Source organism: Sturnus vulgaris, chromosome 21, assembly GCF_052056855.1.
Source record: "Sturnus vulgaris isolate bStuVul1 chromosome 21, bStuVul1.hap1, whole genome shotgun sequence".
Lineage (NCBI taxonomy): Eukaryota > Metazoa > Chordata > Aves > Passeriformes > Sturnidae > Sturnus > Sturnus vulgaris.
In genome coordinates this window covers 9758878-9786314 of record NC_142263.1, presented here as the reverse complement: position 1 = coordinate 9786314, position 27437 = coordinate 9758878, and the positions used below count along the sequence as shown (strand labels likewise).

General features: G+C 45.4%; 1 long non-coding RNA gene across 1 annotated transcript in view; it reads right to left on the bottom strand.

Annotated features, from left to right (window-relative positions):
* LOC148221522 (uncharacterized) overlaps positions 1–25499 on the bottom strand; it is a 40286-nt gene extending 14787 nt beyond the window's left edge. The window contains exon 1 of the long non-coding RNA XR_015807893.1: positions 25364–25499. This is a non-coding gene — a long non-coding RNA (uncharacterized LOC148221522). The remainder of the gene's footprint in view (positions 1–25363) is intronic.
* Between the last annotated feature and the right edge of the window lie 1938 nt (positions 25500–27437).

Genomic DNA, 27437 nt, shown 5'->3' with positions numbered 1-27437 from the left:
ATATCCTAAATTTAGACATTGCACAGATACTCTGAGATTCAGGCACAGGATCCAGTGACTCAGAGATGCGCATTTTCCAGGATTTTACTAAAAGGCTCCTGACAGCTCCAAGTGCCACTGGCCTGACCCTCACTCCATGCCTTGCACACACAAAAGGCCACAGAGCCCTGAGGAGTGTCCAGCTCTGCTCACCCAACAGCAACACTCCTTCCACAGGGACCAAGAGACTTCATCTGGGGAAACACAAAATGATTCTGGGCAGGAATCTGAAAGAAATGCACAGACTGGGCCAGGCTGGAAGGGGGCACAGAGGGTCACTGGTGCCACCTCCCTGCTCAGGCAGGGCCATCCCAGAGCACAGGGCACAGGATTGTGTCCATGTGGCTCTGGAATATCCCCGCTGAGGGACACTCCAGCCCCTCCCTGGGCAGCCTGTTCAGGTTGGGCACTGCCCAGGGCAGAAGTTCTGCCTCCTGTGCAGGGGCAATTGCTGGGCTCAGTCCCTGCCCGTTCCTCTGGTGCCACTGCTGGGCCCTGGAGCAGAGCCTGGCTCCAAAGGTGACCAAGGTCCCACCAGGAGTGGCACAGCACCATCACACGGGAACACAGGGGGCCCTTGGACTGCAGGGATAAAAGCCCCAGGAGACCAGACTGGCCAAGCTCTGCTCATTAGTTCCTGGTAATGGCTAAGAGGTTAATTAACCACCCAGCAACACAGCCCAGCCTGCTCGAGTTACATCCAAACCCAAACAGGAGCCACACAGCAGCAGCATCTCACACCCAGCTCACAGGGCTGATCTCCAGATAATTTATTGACTCATTTACACTTCTTTTGTCACTAAAGTTACCAAATTTTTATGTTGTCCATGGCCAGCACAAAACCCAACCTGACCAACCAAAGGCCACCCAAGAAGTTTCCCAAAAGCTTGGTGGTTGCTGCTATTTGCAATCCTGAGGTTCTGCAGGTCAGCAGCAGCTTTTGACATCAAAAATACAATATGGAAATCTGGTTCACAAAGTACACCGTGCTGAAAAATCTGTATCCCTACTACACCTAATTTGATTAGCATTTACAGAGAGAGCTCTCAGTATTTTGGACAAAATACTGCAAACAAAAAGTTGATAGGCTTTTCCCTTGCTAAAAAAACAAGCCATGGGCTTGGGCATGTTTAGAAAGTTCTCTCTACTGAGAAACAGGTTTTCCATACTTCTCCAGTTACAAATTATTAAAACAACAAAGAAAACTTTATAAAAGCAGATGCAAAAATATTTTTTAAAAATTTAAACCCTTCTGTGAAGTTGAAGATTACACTGGAATGTACTTTTTAACTAATAAGCTCTTAGAGCCCAAATATTTTAAAATAAGCCTTCTAATTTCAAATTGTTATGACTTCAGGGAATTTTCTAACTGGGATCCAGGTAGTTTTAAATGGAAGTAAAGAGGCAAAGAAAACGATAACAGAAATTAATTAAGGGAATTAAATAAAGTCAATTGATTCCTTTCATGTTCAAAGCAATGCAAGGTCTATATTCAACAAATGGGAAGGTAAATCAGAAAATTTCCTTTATGTCCACTCCTTAAATCTGTACCTAATTGATTTCATGCACTTTACATCTTTATGAGCTTACAGTTAACAACATGTTAATATAAATAAACGACGTTACTCCAGTAATGGCTTCACTAAAACTAAAATACAATGGGAGTGCTGTAAGTGATCTTTCTTGCTGACAATATTGAATTTATACTAAATATAGAAGACAGTTATATAGATCTACTGGGATGTGCTCCTGCACAGGATCTTGGACAATTGAGAAACGTTATGATATAGAGACCTATCACAGAGACCTGAGCTTCTCCAGCTCACTGTGGGTTCTCTGATAGCATGGGATGAACTGAAGGGAGGCAATTAAGGAGGGAGGAGCAGAGCTGGGGCTCTCCAGGGCAGCAGGAGCCTCCATTCCCCAGCCACGAGCACAGAACCCGGGAGAGTGCCACAGTGCCCGGGAATTGTTGCAATCCATGGCAGTCCTGCTGGTTTGCATGCTGAATTTGTTTGAGTTGCTTTAAAAAGCTGATTTTTACGAGGTGTGCTGACAGACACAAGTGGTGTTATCCTGCTGCACACCTGGGAACAGTGCTCCTCGTCCAGCCTGGTTTGGGACTTCTCCCACACCTCCCACAGCTGTAACAATGGGACAGCCTAACACACAATCACAGCTGTCTAACTCACAATGAAAAACCCATTTTACATCGCTAGAGCACATTTCTTTAATTCGAGGTGAAGTCAGAAGCATTATTTTTTTTCCCCAGAAATATCAGGATTTGTAGTTTCCAGCTAATACCTTCCACAAGGGCTATGCACTAAGCTGCTCAGCTTTCTTGTGTCCATTTATGCTGCCTCAACTTTGAAATATCAGAGCACCAGCCATGTTATCAGTACTGAGTGCTGGCAGGAATATCTAAGCCACTCCATCTCCTCCTGCCTCACCACAAAGGATTGCCTGCTCGAGGTGTCATTTCTTGTCTCTTTGGTTTAGTTTTTAGACAAGCCATTGGTCAGAAGTCCCTCTGAGCTATTGACTACCCAGCCTGAAACATGTCACTGTCAGACACCTGCCTCCCCCTTGCATTCATTTCACACCTCTCTACTTTCACCCTTCTCTCTTGAATATTGTTCTTCATAAATTTATAGTGGATTATGTTCCATTCCTCTCTCAGTCACCCTCCACACCTTGTAGTGAATTTTCTTATTAATCAAATCCCCCAAGCTCCTGTTCCTTTCCTAGCTACTCTTTAGCCATCTTCTCTACTCCAGAACTTCACAGTGACCAGACACCAGTGCCACACCAGTGGCAATCTTCTTTTTGCCTCTGCCTTCACTCAGAGTCAGGATTGAAGCATGAGAGACGGATTTTTGTGTTTGGACTTAGCTGTTTATTAATTCTTATCTATAGTACAGTGAGTTCTACAGCACTTCTAGCTAACAAGCTAAAAATGACAAAATGGAGCTGGATCTTGCTCATTACAAGGTCTTTTAAGGCCCAACTATCCAAGTAAAAGCTAACATCTACACTATTTACACTTTTGACCCAATAACCAAACACCTGTGACCCACACTGTGGTACTTTCTATCCAATTAAAAACTACTACCTAAAATCAAGAAGAAGGAACAAGAAGGAAGAAAGAGATACTGCCCAAGAACCTCCATCTTGTCCCATACTATTATTATATGCTAAAATCCCAGATTCCAAACCCTTCACTATTTGATATTAAACACTTCTATTCAAACTACACACCAGTGATCCCAATTCCATCACTCAGTTTTGGAAGCCTTCTCCAAGGCCTCAAGTCAAAAGCAGTGTTCCTTTGAGGGTCAGTCCCAGACAGCACAGAAAGTTCAAAACTCCCAGGCTTCAAGGTTCCAACAACCAGAATGCCATTATTTTGGGTGCACCACGTCAATACTTCCTAGAGAAGCACAGCCCAGTGCAGCCAGCTGGGTCCAAGTCTCAGACACGCCCTTTCCCCAGGCCCTGGAGTGTGGCACAGGATTCCCAGGAAGCCACAGGAGCAGTTTGGGGACACGGGGACAGGCTGGGGTCTGACACACCCAGCTGCCCCCTCGCTGTTCTGCTCCCAGCCCCAGCATTCCCCTCTGGGAAAGGAACATTGCCACCATGCAGCAGTTCCCTTTGGCAGTCAGACAACATCAGCTTTACACACAGCAGCTCCTGGAGGCATCAAGAAAAGAGCAAAGACTCCAAAAGGAGAGAAGGATAAAGAGCAAATCACCCTGCCTGTCCTGTCCCCTGCAGCTTTGCTGCCCATGCAAGGGATTTGCAATTACAACCTCTGCAATCCTGTCCCTTTGTCTTTGGGGGTAGATTTATGTCCCTGGGCACACAGACTCCTCACATATTCCATCTACAATTCAGCTTTCAGCACCTGCTTTACATTCCCAATGGCTCCATCCAGGATGTGTTTCAAATGCAATAACCAGGAATTCTGCATGCACAATGAAATCCAAATATGCTCCCAGATCATGAGGGTTGAACAAGAAGGAATGAATGAGACACTGACAGTCAGTAAGGAAAACAAAAATCTAGGCCATAATGGAAGGGGAAATAATAAATTCAAACTAAGCTACCTTTAATGTACAAATGTTCTTATGTTCAAAAATCAAAGCCTACATTTAAAAAGTTCATAGACAAATCAAGTTTCATATATTTCATATCCATTTCTTTATTTACTGTTACCTATATATTAAAGTATATTGCTTCAAGAAAGAAATTGCTTTTAAAAAGAGATATTTCGGAGAGGAGAGGAGAGGAGAGGAGAGGAGAGGAGAGGAGAGGAGAGGAGAGGAGAGGAGAGGAGAGGAGAGGAGAGGAGAGGAGAGGAGAGGAGAGGAGAGGAGAGGAGAGGAGAGGAGAGGAGAGGAGAGGAGAGGAGAGGAGAGGAGAGGAGAGGAGAGGAGAGGAGAGGAGAGGAGAGGAGAGGAGAGGAGAGGAGAGGAGAGGAGAGGAGAGGAGAGGAGAGGAGAGGTCCCCTCACAGTCAGTGCCAATTCTCTGGCATTTCACTGCCCACATGAGCCGACTCCCCCACCCTCCACCTCACTCTGTGTTCTCCTTAGGGCCTCTGCACATGTTGGGTTCTCTTGCACTCTGTGAAAAGCACAGTGTAGCACTAAGGAAGTATCTGTTCTATGCAGAAGTTCACCAAGTTTTCCTCTTGACCCAGATCCTGGAGCCATTTCAGTTTCCAGTTCCCACGAGCTGAAATTCTACATTCTTGTTCATGTACTTTCTTTTGGCTGTTTAAAAAAACAACAAGCCCAACATATCACATGCAGCAAACTACTCTCCCTTTCACATACCCATCCCACGACCTCTGGAATGCAGCTTTCTCCAGAACAATCAGCAAGAGCTTCCTGGATTTATTTTACCATATGAATTCTCTCAAAATGTTCTTGCTAAGTGATGAACAAAACAGTTTTACACTTGGAAAGTAAAGGTAAGTGTGAGATGGTGGCAAAGAGCAGGAGCGTGAAAAAAAAATCACTGCTCCCAACAATATTCAGCAGTGTCCATAGGGGTTTTGGAAAGCAAACTTGGCAACAAGAGCAACACTGAAAGGACTATCACTCAATAGCTGACTGAAATAAATGTTAGTTTCTGCTACTATGAGCCAGCTGGGTTTATCCTTGTCAAAAATATCACACATGGTTGGCTCACAGTCTATTACAGAGGGGCAATGATTCAAAGCAGGGCTCTCAGGGGCCAGCCCGTGCCATCTGTAACACCAAGTGCCATACATGAGAGTTGCTCTGCAGATGTGTAATTAACATGAAAAATTAGTTTTCAAGCAAAATACCACTATTAAAACATCTCAGTTCCTTTTCCTTAAATAAATATGGAGTTCAGCTTCATTATAAACCAGTACAACAGGAAGTTGTCCCCAAAAATCCATTCTCTCCCCTCCATTCAGAAACAAATAGCTCAGCCCTCAGTAGAAGTGAGCATCTCGATTCATCATGATTTCAGTTCCTTTGTACCAGTTTAAGTATGGCAAAAAGGGGAGAGGTTCAGAGAGGTAAAAATCAACTCTCCCTTTTCCTGCTGGTTCATTCCCAAGCCCAGGAGAACAAGCCAGCACTGGTGGAAGGGGTGAGAGGAGTTGTACTGCTGAGGGTTCTGTGGCACTGCACTTTGGGCCAGGGTGTCTTGGGCAAGCCTGGAGCTCTCCTCACCCTCCCTCACTGCTCTGGGAGCTTTGCCTCAACCTGCCCAAGCCAAACAGCTCAACTGGGGGTCCTACACCCCCCCTGTGGGGCTGCTCTTTTAGGGCATCTCTGGCTGTGTCTCGTGTCTGTGTGCAGCTCATCTGCACGAGAAACTCCTTTCCAGAGGCATCAGCAAGTGGCAATTCCCTCCACTGAGCTGTACCAGGATTTGCTTTCTACTCCTGGCCAGCACCCTTCTGCAGCTGGAGCTGGGCCCTGACCTCCCTGTAGCTGCCTGACAACTTTGCCAAGCACAGACCCACACTGGCAGACCCATTTCCACTGGAAGCAACCCCAGTCCCCACCCCACGTCCCCAGGCTCATGGCCTGGCTATCAGCTCCAGTTTGACCTTCCAGAAAAGAGCCCAGAGCAAATGCCTGCTGAGCCACATCTCAGGATATCACCATGGAGACAGACCAGTGAGGCTGAAATTCTGGTCAGGCCAGCAACCAGCATCTCCCTATTGCAATTTCCATTTCCCAGCCCTGGCAAAGGTCCCTGCATCCTTTCACAAAGCTGCTGCAAAGTCACAGCTGAGGCAGCTGTGTGGTTGACACCTGTTTGAGGAGTGGACTCACTCACATGTGAGATTTACCCAAAACAGCACAAAGAGAGTAAATTCCAGGAGCAGAGGTGGTGTTATCCCTGCCTTCTACCACCCAGCAACCTGGAAACTGAGGTTCTTGCATTAAATTTAGAAGGAAAATTTTAATGCAACATTTTAAATGACAAGATTTTCCTCTCAAATTATTGAAGTATTGTGATCTCAAGTATTATTTCTGATGAAAACATATTATCACCATTTTTGTCATTATGCAATATTTTCATTGTGGAAAAATGGTTTCTCTTCCAATCTCTATTTAAAGCATTAAAGTGCCACCTTTCTGTTTACTGCATGAAAATTATTTGTGTGTTTTTTAAAGTGTGGAAGAAGCAAAAGCAAGCTAGCAGTAACCAAGGCACTTCAACAATAAACACAGACCTTCACAAAGTGCCCTACAGCCACAGACAGGATGTTCCCTGTAACATTATTTCCACCTTCATGCCACCTACCAGACTTCATTTATTATTGTACCTCCTGGAAGAACCAAGTTCATACACAGTTATATGCCCAAAGTCAGGGAAACAGAAATAAGAAAAAAAAAAAACCACACAGAGAAGTATGGCCAGGAGAAATCAGATCAGCAGCTCTGAGTATTAAAAGGGCAGGAAATATGAAAGCAAAGAAACCACTGATCCTGCTGACACTCTTTTCCAGATTAAGCATATCTAGCACATCTGACTCTTATTGTCAACTGGAATAAGGCGATATAAAAGGAAAGCAGATACCACATACATTTGTGTTATTGCACAAACCAAGGGAAGGTTTTATCTGCTGCTGGGGTGAAGACAGAACTCCTCCTTCTTCATGATCACTGCGAGGACTCCACATTGCCTAAATCCTCTGACAACATCACAACCTGTTTGGGGGGGCTCAGAAATTATCTCCTTGCAGGTAAGCAATTTGATGCAGGAGAACAGGCAGCTAATCAGCCTGGAGTCACTGGGAACATTAGCTCCTGTACTGAAATCACTTGTTTTTAACTGGCTTCTGACGGGCATTGCTTCAAAACCAGTCAGCCTAAGCCTCAGACACACACAGGCAGCTACAAGGGCTCCCTTACAGACTTCTTGAATACATTTAGGACCTCTAACAGGAACTTATAACAATGGATTCAGGAGACTAAAAGTAATAACAACAACAATAATAATACACCCCTAAAACCTAGATTTTTCCACTCAACACCGCTGGAAGACAATAAAAGTGCTGAGACAATCACCTTCCAGACTGCCATGCTCTCCCAAGGCACAAAACCTGCCTTTCTCACTCTGTTGCCCAGAACAAAAACAATGAGCAAACAGGCTAAAAAGCTTCAGACCTGCTGCCCTCCTTGTATTCCTTGGCAGTGTGGTGAACCATGAGACCATCAGGATCAGTGCTGTAAACACCAGTCTGGAATGGCCTGAGATGCCAGGAGCAGGCAGAGGTGACAGCAACAGCACCCCCAGCTCTGTCAGCCAGAGCCTGGCACAGACCCCGACCCCAGGGTTTCACCAGACTGACAGGCCAGCACTCCAGTTCCATTTCTGGTTCAGCTATTAGGTGACGACAGGCTAATGGGGAGAATTTATACCAATTCTTGTGTAAGTGCTTTTAGATTCACAGAGAGATAAAAGCTAAGAAATTATTAGCACTAGAAGAGATGGATGATCTTTGAATTGCACTGTTTTTTGCCTCAGTCTGTGTCCTTATAAAACTTCCCATATGCTAAAAGAAAGTCTTGGCACTCCTGAGAGCAGCATCAGCTCAGACAAGGCTCAAATTTCTGTGTCTTACCCTCCTCTTTAGTTCTCCTTCCAAAGTCATCACTAAAATACTCCAGCCTTATCTCAGCAAATTTACTTAAGCAATTTTTTCCTACATATAGAAAATTTATATTTTCCCTCTATAAAACAGAACAGTAGCCTATAAAGATACCAGACAGGCTTTGATAGCCCCAGTTGCTTCAGTAAAGTAACCAAACTCATGGTTCTTACCTGTAGTCACCTTTGAGGAAGTGACTGAAAGTTAAACAGGTCATGCTGAGCAATAGCAGAATGGTAATTAGATTTTCTCATTCTCAGGTCTTCTGAGCTTATCTCCTCCTCAGCAGAAAAGCCTTCCTTACTTGTATCACACCCAAGAAAAACAGCAAGCAGGACATGTGTGCGATTCTCTGAGAGACTTGCTTGAAAATCAGAAAGGAAATGAAATCAGGAAGTTCCTCATGCCCACCCAAGGCAGGGACAGGGTCACACACCCGGGAACAGGAGCCAGGTTTGAGCAGTGAGCACCAGCACCTTGTGCAGCAGGAGTGGGGAACACCTGGGGAGTCAGGAAAGCCAAAAAGGTCAGCTGCCATCTCCATCACATGCGTGGCACAGTGAGACCCAGGAGTGAGGAATTCTGAGTTTGGATCAGGATTTCAAAGCTGGTCTGTACAAAATGTGCTCTACAGTGCTTCATCCCCCCCAGTCTTAGCTGGAAAGATCTCTCTCCTTGAGGACATTGGATATTGTGTATGAAGTTGCTTTTAACGTGCACGGACAAGAACAAGTTTCAAGTGTAGTGACACAGAAATCATTTGTGCACAGATACTGTCCCAAGAGCTGGGCAGCCCCTGGTCCCAGCTGCAGTTCTCAGCACAAAGTCACTCTTGCACATATGAAGATGCAGTAGCATCTTCGAGGCCTCAAAAAGAGAAATACAAATCAGATTTATGTTGCCTCAGAGAGACCACAGAAACACAGGACCAAAAACTGCAGCTGTAAGGAGTGAATCCAGTGTCCCCATGTGCATCAAGTAAATGTCACATTTAATGGCATAATGCCATGACTGATTTTTCCATATCACTAATGACTATTCCACTAAGTAGCTAATTAGAAAACCACAGGAAAAGCAACTCTTGACATGGCCTTGGCCTGCACTGAGGCCTCAGTTCTTCCTGCAGACCCTTTGGTGTTTAAGGTCCACCCTGGATTAACAGAAAGGGGAGAGACTCATGCTGCAATCAAGAACAACTCGAAGCTCAGAAAAATCCCTCAGAAGTGGAAAGAGCAAGCTCCTTGCAGATGGCAGAAAGGTTATGTAAAGACACCACACTGAGGCTTCAAGAGGTGAAGCTGTGCCTCAAATAAAGAGCACCTGTACTAGTCCAGCAGGCTGACTGTGCAGCCACTACAAACCAGGTCAAAACATTTTGGAGGAGCAGCTTGCAAAAGCTGTAACATTTAATAATAAACCCTTTATGACAAATGGCTGAGGTAGTAGCCTGCTAGAGAATCTGCAGGGCCCAGGGATGATCAAGGGAGAAAAAAGATCTTTCACACAAGAGAAGCCCACAATAAAAAAGATTGGATTTTTTTCTTTTTCAGTTGGAAAGTGTCAGTGCTAGAAGTCTTTTTTCCCCCCTCAAGACAATGGGAGCTGATGGCCCTGGAAGACCCACATGATTCTGAAGTGCAAGTAGAAGAGTTTTAGCAAAGGTACAAGGCACTGAGTGCCAAATGATGAGCAGAGAACACAATTCAATCAAGAGTTTTCTATTCATTCAAAGAAAAGAGCTGAACTTCTAAATTTTGTGTTTGTTCAATATCCAATTTTGACCCCCTGTTTAATCCTGTACAGGAGTTTTTAACCTGACCTTTCTGGAAGGGCATAAATATAACCTCCTTGATTTATAATATATAACTGTTCACAAGGAAATGCCTTTTTACAGTGTTTTGCTCTGTGCACTAAGAAAAGCAATCCACCAAATGACAAAAGCACAAAACTTTGTCCAGGTAATTTGCACAGCTCTTCACTGTGGAAGAGTTTCAGCTCCCAGCATTGTAGGCTAAAGAAGCCAGGTATGCAAATCCCACCAAGAAGGCTAAGTAGGTATCTGGTAACTCCTTCATAGGCATCTCTGAAAATCTAATGTTCCTAACAAGTGCACCAGTTTACAGAAAATGGTCGATTTTGAGTGGGTAACAAAACTCCAGAAGTTCACAGAGATGCCCAGCTGGACATGGACAGACTGGATTTCTCTCTGACTCTCACTCACCCCAGTCTGGGCACTCTCTAAAATGGTTTGGGTGAACCATGCAGTGTAATAAATCTCCCCCCACTAGGTACAGACTGGATTAAGTGACTTGGTTTAGGATGGAAATTTAACTTGAGCTCTGAATGAATTTGGTTGAGAGTTCTCTATCCACATCCCTGCTCAACACCTTTGATTTCAGGACAATAATATGGTCTTAGAAGATTGTGTGTCAGCTCCTTTGCTCCAGGTTTGTTCCTGCACTCTGCACAGCAAAATCCTGTGCCTGATTCTCTTGGTCGAGTGGTTGTAAAAGCACAAGTAACCATTAAACAAGCAAAAAGTTATAGTTACCCCTGCCATTGGAACATAAATTAACTCTATTATCCCAGACTGTATTATAAACAGGTACTGCAGCACTCAGGCTATTTAATAAGATGATATTTAATTATCTCACTGAGAGTTGTGAAGATAAATTCATGTCTGTAATTAACATTGACTGAAGACAGAGCCTGTCCCTGCGAGCACAACCCCACAGGCACAGCTGAGGGGACAGCAAAGGGGAACAATTCACCACAAGGCCCATGGCTGCAGCCCATGGAATGCTGTGGGTGGGAAGGGACCTCAGAGATCACCCAATCCCACCCCTGCCATAGTAGGGACACCTTCCACTGTCCCAGGCTGCTCCAAGCCCCAATGTCCAGCCTGGCCTTGGGCACTGCCAGGGATCCAGGGGCAGCCACAGCTGCTCTGGGCACCCTGTGCCAGGGCCTGCCCACCCTCACAGGAACAATTCCTGCCCAATATCCCACCTAACCCTCTTCTCCTTCAGTTTGATGCCACTCTCCTTGTCCTTTCCCTCCATGCCCTTTTTGAAGCCTCTCTCCAGCTCTCTTAGAGCCCCTTAGGAGGGGCTGAGCTGCCATAAAGGGGTGACCCCAGAGCCTCCTCCTCTCCAGGATCCCAATTCCCTCAGGCTGTCTCCACAGCAGAGGGGCTCCAGCCCTCTGATCCCCTTCGTGGCCTCCTCTGGACTCACTCTCATTGTACACACTCTTCCTTTGAACTAAACCAGTTGCTTCTCAGTTCACATGTGCTGGATAAAAGCAAATTTACCTTCTCTTATATTTTGATACCAGTGTGCCTTGCAACCCCGGACATTTGAAGCAGCAAATCTGAAGTTTGAGCACTAGGCTTGTATTATAAAACTTCCTGAGCTATTGTAACTTGTACCTGAGTTTTCAAATGATTTTCAAATGATACAGCTGAGAGCAAAACACATTCATCTTCACCTTGTCAGCTTGGAGGCTGTCAAACAGAGCAGAATGGACACACTTCTCTTACATGCACAAGGACTTGGCTCACAATTAGAATTCATTTCCCAGTAAAATACATAAAAGCAAAGTTCCTTCAATAAAATACTTTCAGATCTCTAAAAGGTTGGAAGGCAGTTTAAATTCTCATGATGCAAGTGCACTTGAACTCAGTCCTTTCCATTCGACTCTGATCTATTTGCTTTTTTGCATTTCCCACAGGACTTAGCACTCCAATCTTCCCTTGATGTCTGCCATTCCTGAAAGCCCAGAGGAAATTATAAGAATAGCCTAATACAGATGAAAAATGAAGCAATCCATAGGCACTAAAATGGAAAATTGCATACATGTATATTATATTAACTACACAGAAATACATCTTCCAGGAGACTGTACAGTAATTGTTGCAAAAATAAATCACACCTGAAAAGAGCTTATTAATGTTATGGGAAATAATGTTGCTTTTAATGTAATTTTTACTGATGGTTTGGTAATTTACTTTTGAGTACACTGTAATTAGTAGCCTTTGCAGCAATTTAGGTAAAAAAAAAAAAAAATCAGAGGCTATGTAGGTCAACACCAACATTGTTTATGATTTAAAAATGGAAAAGAAATCCTGAGGGATTCCAAAGGCTGCTTTCCCAACAATTGTGGATTCCCAGCTATGCAAACCCTTAATTATGAGAGGAAGGCAGAATTGGAGATACTAATTATTATTTCACTTCAGTATTGGGAAAGAAGACAGAATACCCAAGACAGCCTCAACATTTACCAAACACATTTTGAGCAATTCTTAATTTGGTGGGTTTTGTCAATGTTGTTTGACAGTGCCACCAGAATGACAAACAATGGAGCCCAAGACAAAGGTTATGGCTGTCCCTGTTATTTTTTCACAGACAGAGGCATAAATCTGGCCATTTATCCAAAGGTTCACATCCTCAGCTTACTTAAGAGAAAGCCTCTGTTGATTCATGGAGCCAAGGAGCCTCTCTGAGCAAACAGAGACACATCCTACTTTTTCCATGCACAGCTCAGATGTGTGCCTGAGGCCTCAAAGCAGGAGCTGCATCCCTGGATGATTCTCAGAGAGACAAATTAATACACCAGATTTTATGAGCAATGCATTCAGCTGCCTTCAGTCAAACCCAGAACTGCCTAATCTGTCCTTTTGAGCACAGCCCAAAGTGACAGTTTGAAGCATTACAGCAAACATACACATGCCCTTCACTAATGAAGTAATAGGTTTTTAAGTCTCTATACAGGTCTAATATGCTAATGTCAGATAGAAATGTATCATTATGAATAACATTATGCTCTATTCACTTGCTATGTCCTCAAACAGGATGTAATAATCTCTCAAGTTTCCCCTTGTCTATATACTCTCTTAAGAAGGAGATTAATTTTCCTGCTTGCTCACAAGCGAGTCACAGAGTCTATGGAGAGAACATTATCCAGATACATCCAAAGAATGTCTCTTTTTTAACCAAGGAAGCATCCTCTCCAGAGGCCTAAGAAACCCTTGTGGAGAAGAAAAAAATGTGTAACTTTCTTAGTCTCCTAAAATATTTCTCCATACAGACATCAGAAGATGAATCTGCTGTGTTACAGTAAACTATTAGATACCCTGTGGATACAGGGCATTGATGTGTCTCCCTGGGGATTAAAGAGGAAGGAAAAGAAAATCATGTAAAGTTCTTACTCTTCAAGAGCACATAAACAGCATTAGAATCACGGAATATCCTGAGTGGGAAGGGACCCCCAGGGATCACCCAGCCCAGCTCCCAGCCCTGCACAGACACCCCAACAATCCCACACTGGGCATCCCTGGCAGCTCCTGCAGCTCTGGCAGCCTCGGGGCCGTGCCCATTCCCTGGGGAGCCTGGGCAGTGCCAGCACCCTCTGGGGAAAGAACCTTTCCTGATCTCCAGCCTGAGCCTGCCCTGGCCCAGCTCCAGCCCTTCCCTGGGTCCTGTCCCTGTCACAGAAGCAGGGATGGGAGCTGCCCCTCGGGAGAAGCTGCAGGCTGTAAATTGGCTCTGCTGTGGCTCTGTACAGCACTGACATTTCAGGAGGTTACTGAAGACACCGGGGATCATTGCCCTTGCTCTCCCCCTTAGAGCCTGACATAACTGCAGCTCTCTCATCACAGAATGTGGTGCTTTTTAGCCCACATTTGTGCTCTTCTCTGTGTTCCTGAGCACAAGGATCTGTGCCTATGAGCAGCTCTAACAGGAAGCTCATGGGAAGCTCTGACATTACTGAGAGGATCCCTTTTGGAGGAGCTGCTCAGGTGAGAACCAGAGGCTGGTGCAGACCCACATGCCAGCAGCCCCAGCCCTGTGTGGTGTCTGAGCTCCCCAGCCTGCAGGTGTTTGTCCTGCCCCTGTCCCTGCAGGCTGTGACCAAGGCTATCAGAAGCAAACACAGCCCTGGCCGTGCCCAGCACACGGGACCTGCCTGCACTCTGAGGGCAGATAAGGGAATGCAGATGTTAGCCCCACGACTCAATTTACTGCTGGGGACTGTTCCAGTCTTACTGTGGTGACTGTGGTACCACAAAGTCCCACTGAGCAATTCAAGAATCCTATCTCCCTCTTTGTTCAGGGCGATTATGCTTTTTTATTCTGTTCATTCTTCAAGAGATGTTGGAGCTGGAGGCTCACAGTCAGCTCCTTAGTTTTAACCAATTTATTTTATATGCTTCAGCCTCTTTAATCCAGTGTGAAAAACCCTCTTTGATTTTTAACAGAAGAATGAAGACTTGGTCTTCCAATGAACAAGACTTCTCATTTAAAAAGAAAAGTGGAGTTAGCAATATGCTCTCTAGCATTTTTCCAGTAATTTTTAATGAACATATAAACAACATTTTTAGGCTTGAAGATATTTTCTTGTTTCCTACATTTAGAAAGTTTTTGACAGGAAATAATTCTTTCATCTAGTATTAAAACACAGCATCAGGCATCCATTAAAGACCTTGTCTGGAACCTAAAACAATTTAATTGTGTGGTAACGCCTCTCACTATCATGGTGAATTCAGTTTGTCAGGAGAGATTAAACTCATGAATCCTATTAAACCTATCACCCTATTAAACTTATCACCAGCTTGTTTTAATTTCAGAACACACCTCCTTGCTGGAGTGGAGATTGCATCAGGTCTGAGACTAAAATGAAAAGGCAAAGGTTGTGCTGTCATGCAAGCCCTCAGCAGTTCCACTGGGGGTTATGGGTTTGGGTGTTCAAAACCTGAGCAAAAATGAGCCACAAAGCCCCTTGGGGCAGCCCCATGTGTTGTTCCCAGGCAGCAGAGCCACCAGCACTAACACAGCAGAGTCTGTGGGTGACTCCACACAGGTCTGCCCCACAACAGCTTCATCTCCCTGGTGCCTTTGAAAGGCTCTGGGAGAGATCCTGTACTGAGCACCAAAGTGGAAACATGGAAATATAATCATTCCTGGAAAATGGAATCATTAAGGTTGGAAAAGATCTTCAGAGTCATTGAGTCCACCCTGTGCCCGATCCCCACCTTGTCCCCAGTCAGAGCACTGAGTGCCATGTCCAGCCCTTCCTTGGGCACCTCCAGGGATGGGGACCCCAAACCTCCCTGGGCAACCCCTGCCAAGGCCTGACCACCCTCTCCATGGGGAAATTCTTCCTGGTGTCCAACCTGACCCTCCCCCGGCCCAACTTTTGCTCTTGTCCTCTCAATTGGGTTGGAAGAGCAAAATGGAAGCAAAGAAATCCCAAAAGCAAGGATTCCTGACGTGAAGATGCCTTAGGTTAAAATGTAAGATATAACCAAAAGTATGTATTCTATCACCAGGTATAAGCTCTTACAGCAGGTGGAGCAGTGTTCCTTTTCTCCTCCATCAAATCCTCCCTGGTAACTCTGGGGGCTGTCTCCACTAATGGGCCACCAAGTTTCACTGCATGACTCCTAAAATTACATCATCCCATTGTGAGATGCTCTGCCCAAGGGGAAGAACCAAGCATTCCTTCCTGGATATAATCTGAGGTTTGGAACAGCAAGGACAGCCTTAACTACTGAATTCCTAGAGGACAAAAGCTCCATAACCACCACTGGACCTTCAGAGGGAGACCAGACCCTTCTACAGGTTCACTGCTTCAACAGAAGCACATCTATCATTCCAACAGGACTGCAGCCACCATGTAATGGCACTGCTACCACCACCCTGACCAACAGTCAGACAGGTTGTATCCTGACTCTGTCACTTTAAGACAGTGTTTTTCTGCCCTTATTTTAATTTTTCTATTAAATTGTTATTCTGACTTGGAATCTCCCACTGGTTTGTTTGCAAACTAGTAAGAAGAGAGAAAATTACAAAATCTGACATCCCTGACAAGATAATATTTAACTGTTTTGTCAGAATAATGCCCTAAACACCACCTTTTGCTGTATCACCACAGTCAGGACTCCTTTTTTTCTGAACAGATACAAGCAGAGGCTCTTTGTATCCAGGCATGACCATGACTCTAGACCAGAATTTCAACTCATTTCAGGTTTCCTTCAAGCAAAGTTAGGAGAAGAGTGAACACAAGTTTTACACTGATAACAGGAAATGGAATAATCTGGGCTTTGATGTTATGACAAATAATTTGTACCTCAGAACCAAGCCCAAGTCAATGTAAAGTCTGGCATGGCTAATTCAGGAAATCCAAAAGCTGAACCATTCAGTACAATCACTATTTTTTAGCATTTCAACATATCCCAGGGTTTCATAGTCCTTTAATTTCCCACATTGTGTCTGGGTTTCAGAAGTCAGCAACATTTTTGTAAAATTATGGTTTGAAAAGCCTCAAAAATGTTGTCAGGTTCCCACTCAGGAATTCAAATACAATGTATACAAACAGAAATTTATTTCCATGAATTTCCTGTAGGTCTGCAAATGAACAGATGTGTGAGGTGCCTTTTTACAGAGGGTGGGAAACTAAAGACAGTGAAACCATATCCTCAGAAACAGCAGCAGAACAGGGGATGAGCCCAGGTCTGCAGATCCCTTGGTTTGGGGATCTGATCAGGAACATGAGACACCTTCTGAACCACAAGTTTTCCATGCAAAGTGATGCTAAGGAGCCAGGGTAGATGAGAAAGAAGGAATGACATTTCCCCATCATTTATCTTCTCATAGTTTCCTTGTAGAAAAACGTTAACAATTCCTGTTTATCAACTTCCAGTTTCCTCCTCCACTTGTCACACTAAGTGACAACTTGCTGTTTTATTCAAAATATATGTTAGTTGTTGTGCATTTTCACTTGTTTTGATTCCAGTCTCTCTCTCCTCCCCTTAAGAAACAGGAAGGAATGATGCAGGGAGGCAGAGTATTGGGTGTTTTAGGTGAGGGAAAGGGACAGAGGAATTGTTAGCTTGTAAATAACAATGCCAATTAAATGGGCAAGTCAAAAACCTCTCAGAAAACAAAGGATGGGAGCAGCTCTATGGAAAACTATATCTGTTGGTGAAGGCCTGTGAGGTGTTTATGTTTCCAGAGAACTGGAAGCACCTGCAGTCCTGGTGAGTCACTGTGTGAACAATCCCTGGGGCAGAGTCGTTGTCTATCCCAGCCAGATCCCTCCCTGACACCAAAGGACAGGCCATGACAGAAGGGTCTCCAACAGCCTGCACCCGGGGCCTGGCAGAGCTGAACAACAGGCAGCCTTTGCACACCAGCGTTTCCTGGGCTCTGCAAGTCCCTCTCTCGTGGCTGAGCCCTGCCCTGCAGAGCACTCTGCCTTCCCCAGGCACCTGGAGCTCTGCCCAGGTCAGACTTGCATCTCTAGAACTCCCCACATTCTCAGGCAGGGAAGGGAAGGCACGAGATGAGTGAGACACATTTCTTGCTTGCTCTGTACAACCTCTCACCCTCCCGAGGCCTTTCAACATCACTTTCAACTCCCCCTTCCAAGAAAGCTCTGGGCTTTTAGAGCACAGCCTCAGCTCACAGGGCTGTTTCTCTCCGTGCTCCCAGAGACAGGCTCCCTCATCCAGGTGGTAAATTATTCATGCTACACGTTCTCAGTCTAGGCCCTGGCATCACATATCGTGTTTAATGTGGCACGATCAATATATTCTGAAAGCTGTGGTAGTCTGTGGCAAGCCGTGGAATTTTGAATACTTTCTCCAGCTTTTGCCAGTTTTGTTCTATTTCAAGTAAAAGTAATTTCTGAACAACACACAGTAAATGTTCAGTGATTTCTGAATACCACCACAATAATACCTCCTATTTTAAGGGACAGTGGCCTGCAGGAAGGATTGAGGTACACTGTAGTTACTTTATTTAACACTGTAAAGCCAAGTATAAATTCATGTTTTATTTGCTGGTAATGTCCAAGTTTACAGTCGTCTCCAAACCAAAACATCAACTACATTTCTGTAATTTGAAAATAATTGGAAATGCTTGCTGAAATGTTTAGCAACCGACTGGCATGAAACACTTAAAAAAACAATGAAAGCTTCTCTCCTCCAGAAATTAAATTTCAGAAGAGTAAGTTTGGTTGGATGAGCCCCAAGTGTGTCCAGCAGGAGCAGGGCAGGGATTGTCCCCTGTGCTGGGCATTCGTGTGGACACTGAGGTCAGTCCTGGGCCCCTCAGGACAGGACAGACCCTGAGGGGCTGCAGGGAAGGGAACAGAGCTGGGAAGGGTCTGGAGCCCCAGGAGAGGCTGAGGGAGCTGGGAAGGGGCTCAGCCTGGAGAAAAGGAGGCTCAGGGGGGCCCTTGTGGCTCTGCACAACTCCCTGACAGGAGGGGACAGCCGGGGGGGTCGGGCTGTGCTCCAGGGAACAGGGACAGGAGGAGAGGGAACGGCCTCAGGCTGGGCCAGGGGAGTTTAGATTTGGATATTGGGAAACACATCTTCATCTAAATGTTGGTAAGGCATGAGCAGAGGCTGCCCAGGGCAGGGGTGGAGTCCCCATCCCTGGAGGGGTTTAACAGCCCTGTGCATGTGGCACTTGGGGACATGGGGCAGGGGTGGCCTTGGCAGTGTTAAGGGAATGTGTAGGAGCAGGGGATCAAGATGGTCGGGACTGACAGAGATCTCTAAAGCCAGGGGTTGGAACTTGTGCTTTATTGCAAAGGGCGTGGGTTGAAGGCTCTGCTTGGAGCTGCCAGCCCCAGCTCAGAGCAGGCTGTGAGAGCAGGAGGGCAAGAGGAAAAAGAGTAAAGAGAGAGCAGGGGATAAGAGGAAAGAAGTAAGAGCATAAGAGGGGTAAGAACAGTAAGAGAGTGAGGTTCCCGTTACAATACAATCAATCTTCTTCTGTGTTGAATATTCTAATTCTCACTCACCAATCTATCACAAGATACAAATCCTATAGCATTTACATACAGCCTATAAGAATCGCTACATTACCATACTGTGTTACACTTTAAACCCTAAAAACTACCCTTTGGACCCCCTCTGCCAAGCTAGTAGGGTCTTCTCTGACCCTTGGACCTGTCTGCAAGCAGAGGGAATTGTTCAATGGAGAGGAGATTATTTTCAGCAGGCCATCCTATTGTTTTCTAGTTGTTCACTAACTAAGGTTTGGTATCTCAAAGATGGCTTTCATTTCAATCTTGCTTATAGTTTTCATACCCTCAAAATCTTTTGCCAGGCAATCATATTTATAAGGTTTACCAGTTTCCTCTTCCCCACCAGGAATGGTTGGACTTGATGATCTTAAAGGTCCCTTCCACCCTAGATGATTTCATTCTATGATTTCCCCCAATTACACACATACCAAAGTTAAGCATTTGCAGAATCGGGGCTTTCCACAAACAACTTAATCACTTTAATGCCTCTGTGATGTGCTGTGTGCACCCTTGATACTTTCTCTGAACAAGGAGTAAGAGACACCCATTTGTACATTCTGATGCAAGACTGCATTTTTTGTAGTTTGTAATTAGATATCTTATTGGATTTTTAAATTTGGCAACACAATACATTCATATCTATACAATACCCTGTCTCAGCCCTCTAATGCTTACATTCCAGCCTAATTTAAAACAATTTTAAACTGTTGTTCCTAGGCACTGAGCTAAGAGCAAGGACAAAACCAAATGCTAATGAACCAGTCTCCACTTATCACCAGGGGAGCCCTGGGCTGCTCCAGTGAATTGGAATCCTGTTCCCTTGCAAAGGTCACTCAGAGCCTTGACTCTCTCATGACCACCGAGGAGTGGCTGCTCCCCTTTGAGCTGAGATTGCAGCTCTGATATTTAAGGGATGGGAAGGAATGAAATTACAGGCTCGTCCCTTCTGTGCTCTACTCCTGCCTGATTGATTAACACAGAATTCAATTTCATGCTAATCATCCCAAGTCCTTTCTACCATGTAGTAGGAGCAGATCCTACACTGAACAGCACAGAGAGCTGCCAAAGCCACCTTCTTTCAGAAATTCTTGCAGCATTTTTCACTGTAAGGCTCTGCTGCTCCTCCCTGGCAGGCTCATTTCCATCTCCTCTGCTGCCTCTGACACAGCTACTCCAGCCTGGCTGCAGACAGAGCAGAAGGAAAATTCCCTGCAGTAAGAGATATTGTCCAGAGGATGGATAACTCACCGGCAGGAACAGTCTGTCCTTCATACACAGTGGCTGTGGCTGAATGCCTGAATTCTGGAAAAGCACAATCCAGGACTTACTTTAGTTTGGACTGGGTTTATTCCAGAACAAGCACTGCATCAGCTGGGTGCCACTGTAAGAAACCAGGGGTCTCCTCTGCAGACAGCACAGATGGGGGGCAGTGGATGGGGAAGAAGAGATCTGAAGTTCAACAGGGCTGCAGGAGGTTGGCAAAAATAGTTCAAAAAGTAAAGTACAGCATCCTCCAAGCCTGGTTACACTTGGGCCCAGGGACAGTTGGGAAGTCACTGGGAAGTTTAGAGATGTTCTTATTCCCAGGCCTGGCTGGGGGAGGAAAGCAGGGGACAGAAGGACCCTGGACATGACAGATTGTGGCTGCTGAGCACTGGCCAAGCCAATCCTGCCTCCCTGCAGCCCCTGGCTGCTCTGTTCTCCCTCTTTCTCAGAGCCTGCAGGTGGTTCATGCTTCCCCTCACCTTGACTTCTATTCTCTTCTTTCAGCTAAGGCTTTTTGGAAGAGGAACAGCACTATAATAGCTTAGTCTGCCCAGGACCCTCCTCCTCCTCTCTGCCTTGAGCTGGAGAGGGACCATCCATTCCTAAGGGATGTTAGGAACTTCTGCCTGGGCATTCTGGGGAGCAAAAGCCCCATATCAGTTCTCTGATAGGACCAAAGTTCAGAACTCCTACATGGTTGGCACTCAACACTCCCTCAGCAAGCCTTGACATTTTGATATGTCAGCCTTAGCCAAGGAAATACACAGAATATTTCTATACCTTTCTGCAAGTTGTCTTTGACTAGAGGTACTTTTAGAGTCTTACAGATTATTCCAGTTGTTTCCCTGGAAAGAAAAAAACTAAACAGTTGGCACATTTTTCGTGAGGCAAAAGCATTCAAAAAATTATGAGCATTATTAATTTGAACATAATAATAAACCAAGAGATTTGCTTAAAAGACAGCTGTTGAAAGCAAATCACTCCCAACAGGTCCCAGTGGCTGCTTTGCACTATGCCACCAGGATTCTTAGCAGAAGGCCTGAGCAACATGAGAGGGCTTAAATCTTCTTTGTCCCACTGCACCAACAGCTATTTCATGCCCTGCTTCTGCCCTGCCTGCTCCTGCTCACCTGAGGGAACAGTGAGAAGTGTTTCTTCAATGATTTAGTCAATAAACATCACTACATTAATCAGATAAATCATTCACGATATTATTTGTCAACTTTTGCTGCTCACATGGCAAGGAAAAAATTGAGCTCCTGACAATGTTACAGACGAAAAGGTTGTGCCTACAAAAAAGCTTTGCCAAATCTTAGGCAGACTATTATTCAACAACCCCCATGCCCAAAGAACTCCTTCTGTCCAGAGAAAGGCCAGCACAGAGACAAAATAGAGGTTTGCTTTCCAGCATCAAAATGGGGAGAAAATACATATATTTATCTTAAAGGTCGGTTCAGTCATTGAGGGGTTGCCTAGCAACACTTCCTAGCAACACCACTGCAGGAAAACCAGGAGCACTCTCCTACAAGTCAATTAGAAATGGTAATTTGGATGGGAAGATCCCACAGTCCGTTCCAATTACAAACAACAATGCTTTCCTCTTTGAAATTTTTTTAATTGGAAGCTTTGTAAATTCATCCCTTGCTCCATTTTGCTCTGCTTTTCTTTACTTCTCCTTTCCAGGTACCAAAACTTTACAGCAGCAAGGCAACGTTGACAGCATTAGGAGCAACACCTAAAAGGATGAAACAACCCATTCATCTCCATCTCCAAATCAATGATGGGCTTCTTCTCTTTGCAAATCAGCTCAAGAGACACAGCTGGCTCCTCAGTCCCTTCACATGTGGGGCACTGTCAGAGTCCTACACGAGCTGGAATTTGGGTGCTGAGCTTCCCGAAGTTCACAGAGCCATGGCTGGGGAGCTCCTCCTCAGCTCCAGGAGCACAATAAAATTAGGGGATGTGGTATTGCATCAGCAAATCACTTTTCTGTGCTGCAGCCTGTAAGCAATAGCAGCAGATAAGAATGGCTTAGGCTTTTAAAAAAAAAGTAATTAAAGTGCTTGGTAATTTCATGTAATTTAATGCAATGTGTTCCAAAATGAGATTTGAAAACTAAAAAGCCAGGCAAAGCCTTGAGATGAGAATGATCACCTATTTAAAGCCTTTCATACTTGAATCTGTCAATCTCAGCAATGAAATTAAATGAAAAGAAAGAGGAAAGAAGAAAGTGATCCTGTGTGGGTTGGTGGCTGAACAGGGTTTAAACAGTCTCATTCACTGATGTCTCCAATATACAGTAATGACCAAAAAAAAAAGATTTCCTGCTGTAAAATGACCATAATTTTCTACTTGTTTACTCTTTCCAGAGCAAAAAAGCTATCTCCTACTTAATTGCCTGCAAAAACTATTGCATGCTTTCATTAGGGTTTTTCCTACACACCCCCTCCTTTATATAACTTGTCAGTAATTTGAGGGAGGGAGATCACAGAATCCTGGAATGGTTTGGAAGCGACCTTAAAACTCATCTCATTCCAACCTCCCTGCCATGGGCAGGAACACCCTGCACTAAACCAGGTTGCTTAGGGATGTTTTCTTCAAACTTTGAGGGAGATAAGGTTCACACAGTCCTAACCCATAAACCACAAACTCACAAAACCTCGAAGAAGGAGAGGAGTCCCTTCAGAGTCTTGGATCCTGACCTCTTTTCCCAGCACTGCTCTCCAAAAGTGAAGAGCACCACCGACCTTCATCATGTGGCCTGGAATGCCCTCACAATGCAGCACCAGTCACCACAAGTGTGGACTGCCACTGCTCAAACTCCAGTTTGGGAAGGGGCAACTGCTGAGGCTCAGGGCCAGCAGGTACCACAATAAAGTGCATGGTTAATTTGCAAAGTTTGAACTCCTGGAGCACAAAGCAAGGGGGCAGAAAGAGCTTAACTCTTCCTCATCTGTCCTCCTACCTCAGACAGGGTCAGCTGGAATCTCTACCATTCCCAAAAGGTGTTTACCCAACGTAAACAGCCACTAGTGATGAAGATGCTGCTACCTCCACAGACAAATCACTTCAGGGCTTCATTAACTTGGTCATTAACAGAAAAGCTTTGTCGTATTTTAGGTCCTTCGATGTTGCTCAAGACTCTCTTAAAAAACCCCTAAAATCTAATTATTTCAAGAGATTTTGCATAGCACACAGGACACCTGCCAAAACAGTTTCTTTTCACAAAGGAATGCCTGCCTTTCCCAGTTTCCAGGCCCTGGTGCATGTGTGCAATTGGGAGCTGTCTCTTCCCCATGGGACACAGGCTGGGCTGGTGTCCAGGGCTATTTTCTGGTCATCCTCCTACAAAGGACACCCTCAGTTACCAACATTTCCCACAAGATCCAGTTGCCTGGCAGGGGCCAACTCAGCTGGGAAGCACAACAGGCACATCTGGAAGTATCTGACTTCAAGCTGAGAAGTGACATTACACCTCCAGCAGCATCAGCTTTATGACACCATTAAGAGAAAGCTCATTAGCCTGTGAAGGCTTTGTGGTGAATCTGCAGCCCTTTGGCTGACTAAAGCTACCTACTCATTTCCTAAAGCCCACAGCAAAATTATCCAACAGCAGCAGAAAGGGGCATAGCCACAACTGTGCGGTTTAATGTGTAGTTTGTCAAAGTTATTTGAACGGTCTGTACAGCCTTTAGCAAGGAAAAGGTTCCCCACATTTGCCTGAGAGCAACGGATTTGGTAATAAGGTGGATAATCAAAAAACAGCCCTGCCTCCACAGCAAACACATTTTGATGCTCGGATTTATGTGACAGATCCTGCGTCAGTGAGAGCTGGGAGATGGAGCTGCCTACACCTTCCCTTTCAAGTGAACACAGCAAAAATACCAGGAGAACACTGAACCTCCCAAGCTGGCTGAGGAGAAAACAAACCAAAGCAGATTAAATGCTGCAACAGCAAAAACATAAATACAGCAGGTGTGCCAGATCCAAAGCAAAGGGTCTGAGACAAGTACTGCCATTCCCAGGTGAACGTGCAGGGAGGGAGGCAGGGATAAACCTCATCTCTCTCCATCTCCCTCTCAGCCTCTGCAGGGATCAGTGCTCTCCATTCCCCTCACTGTTGCTGCCCAGGGCTGCTGCCCTGCACCTCAGACCCTCCCAGCTGAGCACTGCAGCTCTCCAGGCAGGAATCAGCCCCATGGCACAGATCATTCTGGGGATGAACAGACACAGAGGGGTACCCTGCTCTCTTTTGCCCAAGCACAGCTTCCAGAAATAAAACAAACCACGAAAAGTGAACAAGCAAACCACATCCCCCAGCCTGAGCCACTGGCACTCCCTGGACGCAGAACCAGCCCTACAGCTCCGTGTAAAGAGGTCAAATTTACCTGCAATGCCACGATCTGGGATTATGTAAATTCTGTGTCAAAAGGGCAAGGAGTGATTTCTGGCCTTTTACCAACCCTGCACTACTGAAACTGTGTTTGCTCATCCCTTAAAAGGCCAGAGAAGACTTTCACAAAAGAAATGAAAAGGTAAGATTTGAAAGGTAATTTTAGAATTTAAATGAGAAAGTAGTGATTATGTTTTCAGCCCTTCAGGACAGAGAGAAAAACTTTGGTATAAAGTTGGAGCCAGCTCAAATCAAATCAATTATCAGAAAAAATAGAAGGGAAAGGGGAAAAACCAAACCAAATCACTTTTCTGCATAAAAAGCACTGTCATGCTAAGAGTCCACGGATCCAAAATTTCCTCTCTCACTGGAAGGGCAAGTGAGGAGAGAGGCGAGCCTCCTTTAATCCTGAAAATTTTCAAAGCACCCAGAAAGGACACTGTAGGGTCATTCCCTGGCAAGATGAAAGCCACCACAGGCTGTGCATCCCAAATCACTTTTTCTCTTCAGCCGCACCCAGCCATGGCAAGAGCGACTGCTCCTCTCCTCGGCCGAGCTCGCAGCTCCATCCCGAGCCTGCTGCGGTGCCAGGGACTCGGCCAAAGGACGGGACGGAGGGAAAAGGGGGGAACAAAGGCCCAGGCTCCCCGGGGGCAGTGGGATCCCTCCCGGTACCCCCCTTCAGCCCCGGACCTGCTCATTCCCCGTTCCTCGTTGCCCCAGCTCCTTCGGGACACAGCTCTCCATTCCGTTCCGCTTTTTGTGCGGCAGAGGAACCTCCCTGTGCCCAGCAGAGAAAAGAGGCACAGAATAAAACACCAGTTCAAAGCCTGCCTTTGGTACAAAGGGAAAGAACGCGTGGGAAGATTACTGGGGGGGCGATTCTGAAGTAAGCCCGGGTCAGTGACAAAATCTGAGCCTCTGGGCAAAGCCTCGAGCTCTCCTGGAGACATCTATCCCGAGCCTCACGTCCATTCTTGTTTCTTTTTGTTTTAAGTTCCCCTTCTGCTAAAAAACCCAAGTGCCTAACCGGGTATTTGTGGAATACTAATAGCCCCCGTTTGCAATTGAAATGATGCCAGGCTGCAGCAGCAACCACGCAGACAATCCTTTCTGCAAGTCAGGGGGCAGGGATGGGATACAAGCTGCTAAATGTCAGGCAGCAGAGCTGTGGCAAACCCCCAGCATCGTATTTGAGCACATGGCTGCTATGAAAAGGAGCTTTGTCTGCAGATAACCTACAAACTCCCACCTGAGCTTCCAAAACTCCTGCATTCAACACCAGTTCATTGGTCCTTACATGCTGGTAAAGCCCTTGGCCACATCTTTACTGGCTATAAAAATTTACTACCATCACCTCAGCAGGGAGTCAAAGGGAAAAGGAGAGGGAGAGAGGAAAAGAAACATGTTCACAATCTCTTTTAATATAGACTGCTCCAAGTCCATGACTCATTCCTTAACCTAAGAATGCAATGGGGATGCAGGGGGAGTGGGTGGAATCTGTCCCTTCTATGTGTGGAAAGTCTTCAGCTTCTAAAAAGTTGTTTTGTTGAACCCAACTGCACATTTGTTGGGTCCTTTCTTGCCAAAAGAACCACAAGTTATTTGCAGAAAACAGTCTGACACAACAGTACATGAAGATGGAAAATAGATTTGCAAAAGAAACTTGTTTTCTTTAGCAGATGGTTCAGTTCACCAGCAGGTATTTTAAGAAGTTACTGTCTCCAGGTCTTCATGGAGAGAGAATAAACCATTCAGCCCTGGAGAGAGGGAAATCTGAATGCACCTGCAACAACTCTGACTCTTCAGTAGCCCAGCAGTAAATGAATCCATCTGTAATTGTCTGGGTTTCCAAACTACAGCAGGATTTTCTTTATGAGTGGAGTGGGTCCCTCTCTCTCACTTTCCCTGTCCATTCCTTGAAAGCATGAAAGAAATAAAAGCAGTGAGTAGGGACCTGCCGGGTCCTGCTGGAGCAACACTTCCATTTGCTCCCAGTCCTTTCTGCAGGCAGCTTGCCTTCACACAAACACTTCGTGTCTGATGATGGGGTGGGCAGGATTTGGGTGGATTCCCCTGCCTGTGACACCAGGCTGCTGCACACCACTGCCCAGCAAGCCAGGGGAGTTTGGCCTGACACTCCCGTTCTCTCAAGGAGAAGAGAGGAAGCAAAACTTTCTGCTCTTCAGTTTTATCAACTTACACATTTTTACTCCGAGAAATGAGCACAAAGGGAAGGAGTTTTGCAGAGAACATTTTTTGCCTCCTCTGCAGCCTCATTACCTGTCAGGGTTCAGCATCATTCAGTCAATATTTTCTCAGAAATTACTCATGAACACAAGGTAAGGCCAAGGCAAGTCAAAGTCCCCTGCAAAATTTCACAACATTAAACTGCATCATCATCCATAGGAATACAAATCAGCTGTAACAGTGGCAAAGATGTTGAGCAAGCCTGAAGCAGAGGGTACAGCTACCCAAAGATGAAAAGCACTTGGGAGGTGACACAGCAGCATACAGATGACTGCAGGAAGGCACTGCTGCCCTAACAGGCAGAGAAAAAACACATTTGCTAATGGCAAACCTCGAGGTGTTCAAGCATACCCACACCACAATCACCCACACCTCACATGCAAGGGCTGGGGGGAAACCAAATGTGTTCACCCAGCCTTGCAGTGCAAAGGACTGGCTGTGTGTGACTCGAGTGATTAGCACGTGCTAATTACACTGCTCTGCACCAGTCTGGACTGGGGTGTAGGAGAGAAGACCC